Here is a 15,404-nt window from a genome sequence, read left to right as displayed (position 1 = left end):
TAAAAAGATTTACTTCAAGCATAAATACTATGAATTAATTCTATGTGATGCATAGTCATAAACTTAGATTTTCATTTATTAGAAACACAAATTTTATTATACTTTTGTGATTTTCTGTAATATATAAAAAGCCAAAATATAAGAATTACTACTCCTTTTGATCAGCTATTATAATTGCTAACTCTTTTGAATGGCAAGACCACAAACTGAAACCTAAATTTGAATTTGCAGATTGTAGGTGCTAATACAGACTGTAAATTAATTAGACCAAGTTCACTTGATTTAGGGAAAGGAAACTGAGCCACCATCTCACCCATCCCTCCCACAAGACCTTTATTAAATTGCAGTGTATCATATATGCTAATTTTAGAGTTTGAACTATAAAAGATACAGATCTCTTGATTCCTTGTGAAAAAAACTACTTTTTTAAATCATGGTGTGAAATATTCTATGAATGTCTAGTCAGGACATAATTAAGCTCAATTTTCTTCATCCTGTTAGAAGGTTAGTGGTGTTTTTGTTAATAAAAGATAGTGAAATCATGGAATCTTCTTTATGAAGATGATTAATTTTTCCAAGGCAGAAAAGAAAAGGGGTCTTTAATAGCTGAATGCATTTAGGACTAGAGCATTCCATCTTTGAAATGTGTACAAATCTTTCTTACTATTTTAATATAGTGAGAACAATTTTACCCTTACATCTTCAAGAATGAGAACTTGGGTTAGTGGTCAGGGAAACCTCAGGGATGCTTTCATCTCTTTGAGATCAGTGAAAACAGAGCTTAGGGCTGTTTGGCGTGTCCATACAGTCATTGAATTTATAGTTAGGCATATTCCCTTTGTGATACTCTAAAGGAGAAATGATATTAGTCTCCAGTTTTCTTAGAGAACAATTATATCCTCAAATACTATGCTTATCTACTGTTGAACCAGGAATATATTGGTATATATTCTGGGAACAATAGGCTATGATTGCATCAGCAAATCATGACCTGCTTGCATGGCTTTGATCAGCTTTCCCCCAAATCACATGGGTTACATGAACTAGGGTGGATACCCAAATTTAGGAATACTGTTAGCAAAAGGAAGGGAAAGGGGGAGACTGGATACCTGATAGGAACCCAGAAAAAACTACTAAATTCATATATATATACATACACATATACATACATATAGACACACACCCATATATCATACATACAGGCATCTCCCTCATAAAATTATGAATCAATTGCTGATGAAAACTCATAACTAGGAGTCAATTTGCATAATTTAAATAGGAATCAGTTTTGTTTCTTTCTGTGTCCACCTATACTCCCAAACCAAATTACTGAAACATAACTAGAACAGCAAAATGTATGTATATGAGAAATGTTTTATGATGTAAAATGCTTAAATCTTTGTTTCCTAATTCTAATCCTCCAACTATTAATATGGCTGGTAACAAAAAATTGTGTATTACTACAGAAGCCCCTTTGTTGATAATGCTGCATGTTTTTAAAATATCTATTTGTGATACTGCTCTTCTCACCGATTGTATTTGGAATGTAACTCAATACTTTTCCCACATGTGGTTTTGTTAAAAATTCTGTATTGCCTTTGGGGGAAAAAAAAATAGAAACAGTGATCTCCCTCTGAAAAATGAATCTGGTTTTGCATCAGAATTTTCTACTGCAGAGTAAATAATTGCACTTAATTTTTCCAGGTAAAAATATAGGAGGCACGAGAGGCTTATTTTCTTTTTGTCACTCTTTGATCAAAGCCATAAGCAAATGCTGTTGGTTCTACCTGACTCTGCCCACTTCTCCCCACTCCAGTCCTATCCCTCTAGCACAAGTCATGATCACCTTTGAATAGCTTACTCAAAACTCTCCTAACATGGCTCTCTGCTTCCACTCTTCTCCCTTTTAATCCAGAATCCACATATCTCTGTTGGCAAAGTTATTTGCATTAAATGTGATTATGGGAAGGGCTCAGGAAAAAGTGAGAGCTGTAAAGAAAGTTTCTATTGTCTTACAGAACACATATATAGAGAGAATACATATACTCAGAATATATCATCATGAACTGACTGTTGGTATAAATATGAAGTTAAAGGTGCTCCTGGTGAGGCCTTAGATGGAAATGATGAATGTGTCATTGGAAATTGGAGGAAAAGGTGATCCTTGTTATTAAGTGGCAGACAATTTGGCAAAATAGTGTTCTGATATTGGCTGGAAGTCAAAGCTTGTATGTGATGAACTTGGACATTTAGCTGAGATTTCCAAGCAGAGTGTGGAAGGTGTTTCCTGGTTTCTCCTTGCAACTACAGTAAAATAAGAAAGAAAAGGGATAAACTGAGGACTAAACTGTAAGCACAAAGGAACCAGCAATGGATGATTTATGGAACTCTCAGCTTATCCAGATAGCATGCTCTGGGACTAGGGGCAGAAATGGTTCTAACAGAACCATTCCTGAGTTCCCAGGAGGTAGGCTCCCAGAGAATGGGAATCCAAGTGGGAGTGTAGCTGAACTACACTTTGCTAAGGAGATTGAGCATATGACTCATGGATCTGCACCCATCTCATTGAAAATCAAATTTGCAAATGCAGTTATCCATGAAGGGTCTTTTGGAGATCCTTTTGTCTGATGGCTTGGACCCCCTTAAACTACATGCAAAATCTACAAGATTTTTGAGAATTTTATTCCAAAAATGGACAGAGACAGGACAAAGTGAAGGAAAAGTTATTTCAAAGCCAGAACCATGGAAGCAGAGGTCTGAATTGAACAGAATCTCTTGGGCCTAGAGAGAAGGGCTCCTACTCCAACATTTGGATAGGGAAGGGCTTATACTCTGGGATTTGAACAGGGTGAGTCTTCTGCCCCAATGTTTGGGGAGAGTTTGGCTGCACCCAATGCTTGGTTGTGGGTCTTATGTCTCCACTGCCCCAATTCTTGGATTGGGTGGAGCTGCAACCCCAGTAGAGCAAGAGGACAAAGCATCAATGCATGGATGACTCTCAGACACTGAAATTTAATGGAGTTTTCCCTGCTGGGTTTCAGACTTGCTTGGGACCTGTGACCCCTGTTTTCCTTCCAATTCATGCCTTCTGGAATGGAATATCTACCCTATGCCTGCCTTGCTACTGTATTTTGGATGCAAATAACTTGTTTTCTAGATTTCACAGGCCCACAGGCAGAAAGTTTCTGAACCAGGATGGACCACACCCATAATTGATTTTGATGAGACTGTACTTAGAGTTGCTACTGAAATGACTTAAGGTTTTTGGGATATTGGTATGGGGTAAATGTACTTTACATGTCTTTTTAGGGTCCATGGGGTGGACTGTGGCAGACTGAATGTTGTACTCCCAAAAAATACATGTTCTTAATCTTAATCTGTGTTCCTGTAGATATGAACCCATTTGTAAATAGGATCTTCTGAAAATGCTATTATTAGTTAAGTTGTGGCCAAATTAAAGAAGTATGGGTCATAATCCATATTACTGGAGGCCTTATAAAGAGAGGAGCTTCAGATGCAGGGAATCAGAGAAAGCCACAGGAAGAGGTCAGAAGTCAGTGGAGCCTGGAATAGAAGAAGCAAGGAGAGAGAGACTCTGTGTGATAGGAGGCAGAGATGCAAGCCAAGGAACCCCAAGGACTGTGGCAAGCCAGCACCAGAATGCTACAGACTTCAGGGAGAAAGCATGACCTTGCCAATGCCTTGATTTTGGACTTCTGACCTCTGAAACCACAAGAGAATAAATCCTGTTACTTAAGCTATCCCATTGTATGGTATTTGTTATAGTAGCTCTGGCAAAGAAAGACACACACCATTATGGAAAACTTTTGCCCATCATACAAAGTTTAATTTTAAGCATTCTCTGAATTGTCAAATAGTCTCTCACTTTTTTCTTTTAGAGGCAATTTAGGCCCAACTCTAATTAAAAGGATAAAACCCTTTGCACTGCACTCTCCTTTTGTATTGCCTGAAAAGAATCACTCAGGAGCTGTGGTTCTGTATAAAAACACTTCTGTTTCTGCAAAAGCAAATGTGACAAAAAAAAAAAAAAAAAAAAAACACCTGCCAAAGGTAGCAGAAGAAAGTAACCTAGGTATTTGAAAACTCTACATATCTGGTTCCATGATAAAATTGAATGCCTTTATTGTCTAGCCCTTGAGAATCAAGCATCCCATTACCTACAGCCAAACACAATCTAATTGATACCTTGTATTTTTCAGCAAAGACAAAAGTCCATTATTGATCAGATCCCATCCTTGACCTAATAAGCTTTTTCCATGTATACTTACAGAGGTCAGGAATATCTGGATAATTTTCACATAGTAGCTTTGTGCTTTTTAATCATCCTGCATTTTATATGTCAGTTTCTCTCTCATACCACCTTCTCTTCACATTTTCTTCATGTCTTTCTCACCACCTATATCCATTGATTTCCAAGTCATACCTCTTGAAACTAGGTATTTCTTTACCTAGTTTCTTTAATATTAAATGAGCTCAGTATCCCTAATCCCCTCATAAGTAAGGGCCATAAAGGGCTTTATTAGTGGTCATAACCATACAATATTCAAGCTTAGTTTTCTTGCTTGTAAACATAATATCCTAGCCTTCCAATTCTAGAGATTCTATGATTTTAAAATATGAGAGCTGTTTATTTTTTACTCAATTTTAAGCATATGACATTTTGCTATACTGTTTGTATATTTTGCTGTGAGAGAAATGTCACTTATTTAATAAAGAGTGCCAACCACATTTAGAGATATCTGGGGGAACATCAGGAAAACATGGAAGTGCTGAAGCTGCAGGGAACAAATATGGTAAGCAGAGTTTGAGGAACAGAACAACTGAATGCTGATGCTGACTCAACATAAGCAGTGGAGTTGCTGTCACTCATTGGCTACAATTTTGGTAGCCCAGCCACTTTGGTGGGAAATGGATTCTTCCTAAGGATGGCAGAATGTTTTTTCTCTAAAATCACTTCTGCTTGCACCAGCAATAAGTGCAAGCTCTGTTAGCAGTCAGTGCTTCAAAGATGATTGAGAGTAGGTGGTCAGATTACCTGGCTCCTCTTATCACAAACACCAGCATGCCATGATCACAGGGCCCTACGCTTGTGAGTCCCTTGCTGCCTTCCTGCTCCCCTCTTCCTGTGCTATGAGTGTGTGTTACCCATAAGATATCCAAAAGAGCAATAATGAATAAACAAAGGAATGATGCTAAGCAATTATGAACAAGAAGAGGCTGCAATTCAAATGTTTGACAAGATGAAATTTAAAGCATAAATGGAAAAGGAGAGAAGAAATGAGATGACCTGTCCATATGAACCTATGCAACTAAAGCCAAAATATCAAGCAATAACAGAATAGTAGGGAAATACATATAAGCCCATTTTCATTGTGAGAATAACTCATTCCTCTCCAAGACTAAGAGATCCGACAGATGAAAATCTGACAATTCTTGTTAACCACTAATGATTAGATTGAGGAATTTAAAACCAGAGAATATATTCTTTGAGAATGTATGGAACACTTTCAAGAAATAGTCTATGCATTGGAACATAAAGGAAACCTCAATAAACTTACACCTGAGATATCATGCATGTTATATGCACTCCATAATACAAGAAAATTAGAACTTATGTAGATAGATAAAAATTTTCATGTTTAGAAAATGGTGAAAAAACAAGAAAAAACAGTTCAAGAAATAAGAGAAGGGTGAGGGAGGATCCAAGATGGCAGATTGGGAGAGACAGAGCAAAATACTTCTCCATGAAAAACACTAGATAAAAGACAGAAAGTGCTCCAGAATGGCAGTTCCAGGGTTCTACTGGCTGGACAAAGTCCACTACATCCACAGTGACTGTGCACTTGGTGAAACCAAGAGTCTGCATTCAGAATTGAGTGAGTGTTTGAGGCTGCTGGGGAAAAGCAGCCTTGCTGCACTGTGGTGGGGAGAAACCTGGGGTCAGCATTTGAAGGCAGGTTAGTTTAAAAACCTGGAAAGTGGCTACAGATCTGACAACATGCACCACATAGTTGAGTGCAGTGGGGAGTGCCTTCCATATCTCAGGCACTCACCTCAGTATCTGGTGTGGAGGATAGACTTTCACACCAAGGATAGACTTGTAGCTAATTGTCCCAGAGACAGGAAAGGCCACTGCAGCAGGTGGAGGACAACAGAAGTGGGAAGTTACAAAGCCCCATACAGCCATCTTTTCAGCAGGCTGGGAGATGCCCTTCACAGTGTCACAGCTGAGAGCTTCCCTTGGGGATTCTGCTTGCTTGTGACATTACACAGTCTTCCTCCATGGAGGCTTGCAGAGTATACAGCTTAGAAGAAGGGTCCCACATGAAAGTGCCAAGAGCCCTACATGAATCCCAGGGACTTGTGGGGAATCTGAGCTGAAGGGTTGGACTCATGCAACAGCACTAGGGTATTCCAGTAGCAGCCCTGGGAACAGCTAAGAGTCCTGGGTCTTAGATTCACCTTGCCTGTCTAACTGCACAGGGAACACCCCCACCCTCAGAGCTGGTGGTCACAACTGCACAAGGAAAATTGGTGCACTGATTGGACCTCCACAAGTTTTGGACCCCCCACTTGCTGCATAGATGAAGTTGGGGAAAACTGGCTTCAGGGTAATAGGTGGCCTGGGGGCATGATCTGCTAGTAGGTCAGGAAAAGTGCACTCAACCAAGCTCTGTCAAATTGTAGATAATTGTTCAAATAAGTCTGAATATCCTAAAAGAAACCTATCGAGATAAGCAACTGCCAAGAACCAAAAACAACAGAAAATTTTAAAGCATATGAAGAAACCAGAAGATATGGATAACTAAAATGCCCAAATAAAAAACCAGAGGAGACACAGAACTTGGAGCAATTAATCAAAGAAGTAATCACAAACAAAAAGCTCATGGATCAGAATATAAAGGGCATCAAGAAGACCCTAGAAGAGCATAAAGAAGAATTTTCAAGGGTAAATAAAAAAAAAAAATAGTTGAGCTTATGGAAATAAAAGAAACTGTTGATCAAATTTAAAAGATCACAGAAACACATAGCAGCAGATTAGATGAACTCAAACAATGAGTAAGCAAACTAGAAGAAAATGTTTTGGACAGTGAAAATACAAAAGAATGAATGGAGAAAAAAATCAGAAAATTTGGAATGGATCTCAGGGATATGATGGACAACATGAAGCATGCAAATATAAGACTCATTGGTGTTCCAGAAGGGGAAGAGAAGGGTAAAGGTCTAGGAAGAGTATTCAAAGACACTGTTGGGAAAAACTTCCCAACCCTTCTAAACAACATGAATATGCAAATCATAGATGCTCAATGAACTCCAAACAGAATAAATCCAAATAAACACATGCCAAGACATATTCTGATCAGATTGTCAAATGCTGAAGAGAAGGAGCAAGTTCTGAAAGCAGCAAGAGAGAAGCAATTCACCACACAAGGGAAACAACATAAGACTAAGTACAGACTACTCAGTGGCCACCATGGAGGCAAGAAGGCAGTGGTAAGACATATTTAAAATTCTGAAAGGGAAAAATTGCCAACAAAAAATTCTTTATCCAGAAGAGCTTGCCTTCAAATTTGAGGGAGAGCTTAAACTCTTCACAGACAAACAAATGCTGAGAGAATTGGCTAAAAAGAGACATTCCCTACAAGAGGTATTAAAGGGAGTCCTACCAGCAGAGAAAGAAAAGAGAGAGATAGAGATGGAGAAGGGCTCAGAACTGAAGAGTTTTAGTAAGAGTACATTAAATGAAAGAAAGAGAGGGAAAAATATATCTGAAAGTAAAAACCAAAGGATATGATGGCTGATTCAAGAAATACCTTCCCTGTAATAACATTGAATGTAAATGGATTAAACTCCCCAATTAAAAGATACAGATTGGTGGAATGGATTTAAAAATATGAACCACCAGTATGTTACTTACAAGAAACTCATCTTAGACCCAGAGACACAAAGAAATTGAAAATGAAAGAATGGAAAAAATATAACACACAAGCTACAGCCAAAAGAAAACAGGAGTAGCAATACTAATCTCAGATAATATACATTTTAAATGCAGGGATGCTGTGAGAGACAAAGAAGGTCACTATTACTAATAAAAGGGACAATTCAACAAGAAGAAATAACAATCATAAATGTATATGCACCCAATCAAGTTGCACCAAAGTACATGAGAAAAACATTGGCAAAACTGAAGGAAGCAATAGAAGATTCCACAATAATTGTGGGAGACTTCAATACATCACCCTTTCCTATAGATAAATCAGCCAGACAGGTGACCAAATAGGAAATTGAAAACCTAAACAATGTGATAAATGACTGTGACTTAACAGACATATATACAGAACATTACATCCCAAATCACCAGGATACACATTATTCTCTAGTGCTCACAAACATTCTCCAGAATAGATCATAAACTGGGCCATAAAACAAGCAACAATAAATTCAGAAAGATTGAAATTATTCAAAGCACATTCTCTCACCACAATGGAATACAATTAGAAGTCAATAACCATAAAAGATTTAGAACATTCACAAATATCTGGAGGTTAAACAACACGCTCCTAAACAATCAGTGGGTCAATGAAGAGAAATTGCTAAATATCTAGAGATGACTGAAAACAAGAGCACAACATATCGAAACTTATGGGATGCAGTGAAGGTGGTGCTGAGGGGGAAATTTATAGCTCTAAATGCATACATTTAAAAGAAAGAAAGAGCTAAATCCAAAGAACAAGTGGAACGATTGGAGAAGCTAGAAAATGAACAGAAAACTAATCCTAAGCCAAGCAGAAGAAAAGAAATAACAAGGATTAAAGCAGAAATACATGACGTAGGGAACAAAAAACAGTAGAGAGAATAAATAAAACCAAAAGTTGTTTCTCTGAGAAGAGCAACAAGATTGACAAGCCCCTAGCTAGACTGACAAAATCAAAAAAAGAGAAGACCCAAATAAACAAAATAATAAATGAGAGAGGTGACATAACAGGATACTATGAACAACTTTATGCAAACAAACTAGATAATTTAGGGGACATGGACAATTTCCTTGAAACACATGAACAACCTAGACTGACCAGAGAAGAAATAGAAGAAATAGAGATACAATCAGTCATCAAAAACTTCCCACAAATAAATACCCAGAGTCAGATGGCTTCACAGGTGAATTCTACCAAACTTTACAAAAAGAAATGACACCCGATTTGTTCAAACACCACAATTGCATGGAACTTTGAATAGGAAGGGAGATACGGTAGGTTAGTATAGGCTGGAGTGAAATAGTGACACATCCCAGAGTAATTTGGGCAGATAATAAAAAATATATTTACAGCCTCCCCCTCCCCAGCCCCAAGGATCTGGGGGAAGGTGCGGATGTGTTGGACTTCCTCACCTGGACTGGTGTTGATGTTGTCACAAACATTGGGACTGGCAGTTTGATGTGCTGAGCCCTCGAGCATGGGACTTGCCCTTATGAAGCTCATTACCACAAAGGAGAGTCTAAACTTGCATGTAATGGTGCCTAAGAGTCTCCCCCTGAGTGCCTCTTTGCTGCTCAGTTGTGGCCCTCTCTCTCTCTAACTGAGCCATCTCGACAGATGAACTCGCTGCCTTCCCCCCTACGTGGGACCCGACTCCCAGGGGTGTAAATCTCCCTGGCAATGCAGAATATGACTCCCGGGGATGAATGTGGACCTGGCATCATGGGACTGAGAGTATCTTCTTGACCAAAAGGGGGATGCAAAATGAGACGAAATAGTTTCAGTGGCTGAGACATTTCAAATGGAGTCGAGAGGTCACTCTGGTGGACATTCTTATGCACTATATAGATAACACCTCTTAGGCTTTAATGTATTGGAATAGCTAGAAGTAAATACCTGAAACTACCAAACTCCAACCCAGCAGTCTGGACTCCTGAAGACAATTATATAATAATGTAGATTACAATGGGTGACAGTGTGATTGTGAAGACCTTGTGGATCACACCCCCTTTATCTAGTGTATGGATGAGTAGAAAAATGGGGATAAAAACTAAAAGACAAATGGGGTGGGATGGGGGATGATTTGGGTGTTATTTTTTCACTTTTATTTTTTATTCTTTCTCTGGTTCTCTCTGATGTAAGGAAAATGTTCAGAGATAGATTGTGGTGATGAACGCATAACTATGTTATCATACTGTGGACAGTGGATTGTATACCATGGATGATTGTATGGTGTGTGAATGTATTTCAATAAAACTGAATTTAATTTAAAAAAAAAGAAAGAAAGAAATGACACCAATCTTACTCAAAATCCTTCAAAACATTGAAGAAAATACAACACTACCTAACTCATCTTATGAAGCTAATATCACTCTAATACCAAAACCAAGTAAAGATGCTAGAAGAAAGGAAAACTACAGGCCAATCCCCCTCATGAACACAGATGCAAAAATTCTCAACAAAATATTTGCAAGTCAAATCCAAAGACACATGAAAAAATCATACACCATGACTAAGTGGGGTTCATTCCAGGCAAGCAAGGATGGTTCAACATAAGAAAATCAATCAATGTAAGACAACACATTAACAAATCAAAAGGGAAATATCAAATGACCATCTCAATAGATGCTCAAAAAGCATTTGACAAAATCCAGCAACCTTTTTGGATAAAAAGCACTTCAAAAGGTAAGAATTGAAGGTAACTTCCTCAATATGATAAAGGGCATATATAAAAAACCCACAGCCAACATAGTATTCAAAGGAGAGACTGAAAACCTTCCATCTAAGATCAGGAATGAGACAAGGATGCCCACTGTCACCAATGCTATACAACATTGTGTAGAAGTGCTAGCCAGAACAATCCAGCAAGATAAAGAAATAAATGATATCCAAATTGGAAAGGAAGACGTAAAACTGTCATTATTTGCAGATGATATGATCTTATATTTGGAAAACTCTGAGAAACCAACTGCACAGCTACTTGAGCTAATAAGCAAATTTAGCAAAGTAGCAGGGTACAAGATTAATGCACATAAGTCAGTATTGTTCCTATACACTAGAAATGACCAAACTGAAGTGACAGTCAAAAAAAAAAAAAAAAGATTCCATTCTCAATAGGAACTAAAAAAATCAAGTACCTAGGAATGAACTTAATCAAGGATGTAAAACACTCACACATAGAAAATGAAATAACTTTACTAAAAGAGATAGAAGGGGACATAAAACAATGGAAAATTATACTGTGTTCATGGATAGGAAGGCTAAATGTTATTAAGATGTCAATTTTACCCAAACTCTTTAACAGATTCAATACAATTCCAATCAAAATTCTAACAACTTATTTTTTCAGACTTGGAAAAGCTAATTATCAAATTTATTTGGAAGCAAAAGATGCCTTGAATTGCTAAAAAATTCTAAAAAAGCAAAACAAAGTGGGAGGACTTACACTCCCTGACTTTGTAGCTTATTATAAAGCCACAGTAGTCAAAACAGCTTGGCACTGGCACAAAGATAGACGTATTGATCAATGGTACTGAATTGAGATCTATGGTTGTCTGAATTTTGATAAGGCCCCTGTGCCAGTTTGAATGTATTATGTCCCCCCAAACACCATTATCTTTGATGTAATCTTGTGTGGGCAGATGTTATCAGTGTTGATTAGGTTGTAATTCTTTGAGTGTTTCTGTGGAGATGCACCCCACCCAGCTGTGGGTGATGACTCTGATTGGATAATTTCCATGGATGTGTTGCTCTGCCCATTCAGGGTGGGTCTCAGTTGAGTCACTGGAGCCATATAAATGAGCTGATGGACAGAGGGAACTCAGTGCAGCTGAGAGCAACATTTTGAAGAGGAGCTACAGCCAAGAGGGTCACTGAAGGATGCACAGGAGCTGAGAGTAGCTGCAGACAGTTTGAAGACAGCTGTTGAAAGCAGGCTTTTGCTCTGGAGAAGCCAAGAGAGGAAAAATGCCCAAGAGCAACTAAGAGTGACATTTTTGAGGAACTGCAGCCTAGAGAGGAATGTCGTGGGCGAAAGCCATTTTGAAATCAGAACTCTGGAGCAGACGCCAGCCACGTGACTTCCTAGCTAACAGAGGTTTTCCAGACACCATTGGCCATCCTCCAGTGAAGGTATCTGATTGCTGATGTGTTACCTTGGACATTTTATGGCCTTAAGACTGTAACTGTGTAACCCAATAAGCCCCCTTATGTAAAAGCCAATCCATTTCTGGTGTTTTGCATTCTGGTCGCATTAGCAAACTAGAACAGATTTTGGTACCAAGAGTGGGGTGCTTTTGCTGCTGAGTTTGCAAATACCAAACATGTTGGAATGGCTTTTTAAATGGATAAGGGGAAGATTCTGGAAGAATTGTTGGGAGCTTGATAGAAAAGGCCTAAACTGCTTTGAAGAGACTGTTTGTGGAAATATGGACTCTAAAGATACTTCTGATGAGGTCTTGAACAGAAATGATGAATGTGTTGTTGCAAACTGGAAGAAAGGTGATCATTGTTTTAAAGTGGAGAGAATGTGGCAAAATTAAGTCCTGGTGTCAGATGGAAGGAAGAATTTGAAAGCAACAATCTGTAATGCTTAGCTGAGGAAATCTCCAGACTACGTGTGGAGGATGTACCCTGGCTTCTCCTTGCAGCTTATAGTAAAATGTGAGCAGAGAGAGATAAACTGAGAACTGAACTCTTGGGTTCAAAGAAACCAGAAGCTAATGGCTTAGAAAATTACAGGCTTCCAGGGGGTGGAATCCCAGAAGCCACAGACCAATGTGAAGTTGTAACCAAACATGGAAAACAGCCACCATTTCAGTACAAGCCAAGAGTGGAAAAGGAGTTAAGCAGAAAGGATTTGTGGAAAGTCCTGCTGTCTGATGGCTTTGACTCTTGTGTGCTTCATGAGAAGCCAACAGAATTTTTGTGAGATCTTTATAGACAGGGCCATTACTGGTCTGGATTAGAGGAGACAGACAAGGAACAAATTGAAGGAAAAATTTCTTCAAAGACAGAGCCATGGAGGTTGGGGTCTGGAGTCAAGAGGTCTTGGGCTGGGAGAGCGGAGCAGCCCACATGCATGGAAAGGGTGAGTTTGCCCTGGAGGTCGAGTGCAGGTCTTCTGCCTCAATGCTCAGGAAATGTTCTGCCACCCCAAGCCCCAAAGAGGGTGGAGCACATTCCCAGGGAATTGGGGAGAGCCTGGCTGCCACCACACAGTTCTGAAGGGGTTGAGTGTGTGCCCTGGAGATGAAAGGGAATCCGGATGCTGCCCTGATGTTTGAGGAGGGTGGAGCCGAGATGGTGGTCTCCCCAATGTGTGGATATGAGGGAGAACTCACCCCAGCATTTGGAGAGAAAAGGGCTGCCACAAAGGCCCTTAGGAAGGGTTAGACTCCCACTCTCTGAAGCCCCAAGGGTGCAATGTTGCTCTGTAAATGACTCTCAGACTTTGAAATCTAATGGAGTTTGTCCTGTGGGTTTTAGGAACTGTTTTGGTCCTATGAACCCTGTTTTCCTTTCAGTTTCTCCTTATGGCAATGGAAATGTTTATCCTATGAATGTCTCTCTTTTGTATATTGGAAGCACATAACTTGTTCTAAGTTCGCAGATCCACAGCTAAAGGAAAACTATGCCTTAGGACTGACCATGCCTATAATTGATTTTGATGGGATCTTATTGTTACTGAAATGATTTAAGTTTCTGTGATATTGTTGTAGGATGAATGTATTTTGTATATGGAAAGATAATATCATTTTGGGGTCCAGGGGGTGGAATGTGCCAGTTTGAATGTATTATGTCCCCCCAAATGCCATTATCTTTGATGTAATCTTGTGTGGGCAGATGTTATCAGTGTTGATTAGATTGTAATTCTTTGAGTGTTTCTGTGGAGATGCACCCCAACCAGCTTTGGGTGATGACTCTGATTGGATAATTTCCATGGATGTGTTGCTCTGCCCATTCAGGATGGGTCTAGGTTGAGTCACTGGAGCCATATAAATGAGCCGATGGACAGAGGGAACTCAGTGCAGCTGAGAGCAACATTTTGAAGAGGAGCTTCAGCCAAGAAGGAAATTGAAGGATGCACAGGAGCTGAGAGTAGCTGCAGACAGTTTGAAGATAGCCGTTGAAAGCAGGCTTTTGCTCTGGAGAAGCCAAGAAAGCAAAAATGCCCCAAGATCAAATAAGAGTGACATTTTTGAGGAGCTGCAGCCTAGAGAGGAACATCCTGGGAGAAAGCCATTTTGAAACCAGAACTCTGGAGCAGACACCAGCCACATGCCTTCCCAGCTAACAGAGGTTTTCTAGACACCATTGGCCATCCTTCAGTGAAGTTACCCAATTGCTGATGTGTTACCTTGGACACTTTATGGCCTTAAGACTGTAACTATGTAACCAAACATGCCCCCTTTTGTAAAAGCCAATCCATTTCTGGTGTTTTGCATTCTGGCAGCATTAGCAAACTAGAGCAGCCCCCAAACCCACTGAACTGGGACATAACAGTCTATTCAATATTAGTGGGTCTGAGAGAGCTGGATATCCATATCCAAAAGAATGAAAGAGGAACCATACCTCACACCCTACACAAAAATTAACTCAAAATGGATTAAAGACCTCAATATGAGACAGTACCATAAAACTGCTGGAAGATAATGTAGGGAAACATCTTCAAGACCTTGCATTAGGAAGTTACTTCTTAGACCTTACATCCATAGCACAAGCAGCAAAAGAAAAAATAGATCAATGGGAACTCCTCAAACTTAAAAACTTCTGTACCTCAAATGAATTTGTCAAAATGGTGAAAAAGCAGTCAACTCAATAGGAAAAAATATTTGGAATCCATGTATCTGGCAAAAGACTGGTATCTTATATATATAAAGAAATCCTACAGCTCAATGACAATAGTACAAACAGCCCAATTATAAAATGGACAAAAAATATGAAAAGACATTTCTCTGAAGAGAAAATACAAATGGCCAAAAAGACACATAAAAAAATGTTCATCTTCACTAGCTATTAGGAAGTTGCAAATGATACAATGAGATATCATTTCACACCAGTTAGGTTGGCTGCCATTAAACAAACAGGAAACTACAAATTTTGGAGAGGTTGTAGAGAAATTGGAACTTTTATTCATTGTTGGTGGGACTGCATAATGATGCAGCCATTCTGGAAGACAGTCTGGGAGTTCCTTAGGAAACTAGATACAGAGTTACCCTTTGATCCAGCAATTACACTTCTCAGTATACACCTGGAAGATCTGAAAGCAGTAACATGAACAGATATTTGCACACTGATGTTCATAGCAGCATTATTCACAATTGCCAAGAGATGGAAACAATCCAAATGTCCTTCAACAGAAGAGTGGATAAACCAAATGTGGTATATACACATGGTGGAATACTA

Source organism: Choloepus didactylus, chromosome 10 (genome assembly GCF_015220235.1).
Source record: "Choloepus didactylus isolate mChoDid1 chromosome 10, mChoDid1.pri, whole genome shotgun sequence".
NCBI classification, from domain to species: Eukaryota; Metazoa; Chordata; class Mammalia; order Pilosa; family Megalonychidae; genus Choloepus; species Choloepus didactylus.
Note: the sequence above shows the minus strand (reverse complement) of the source record.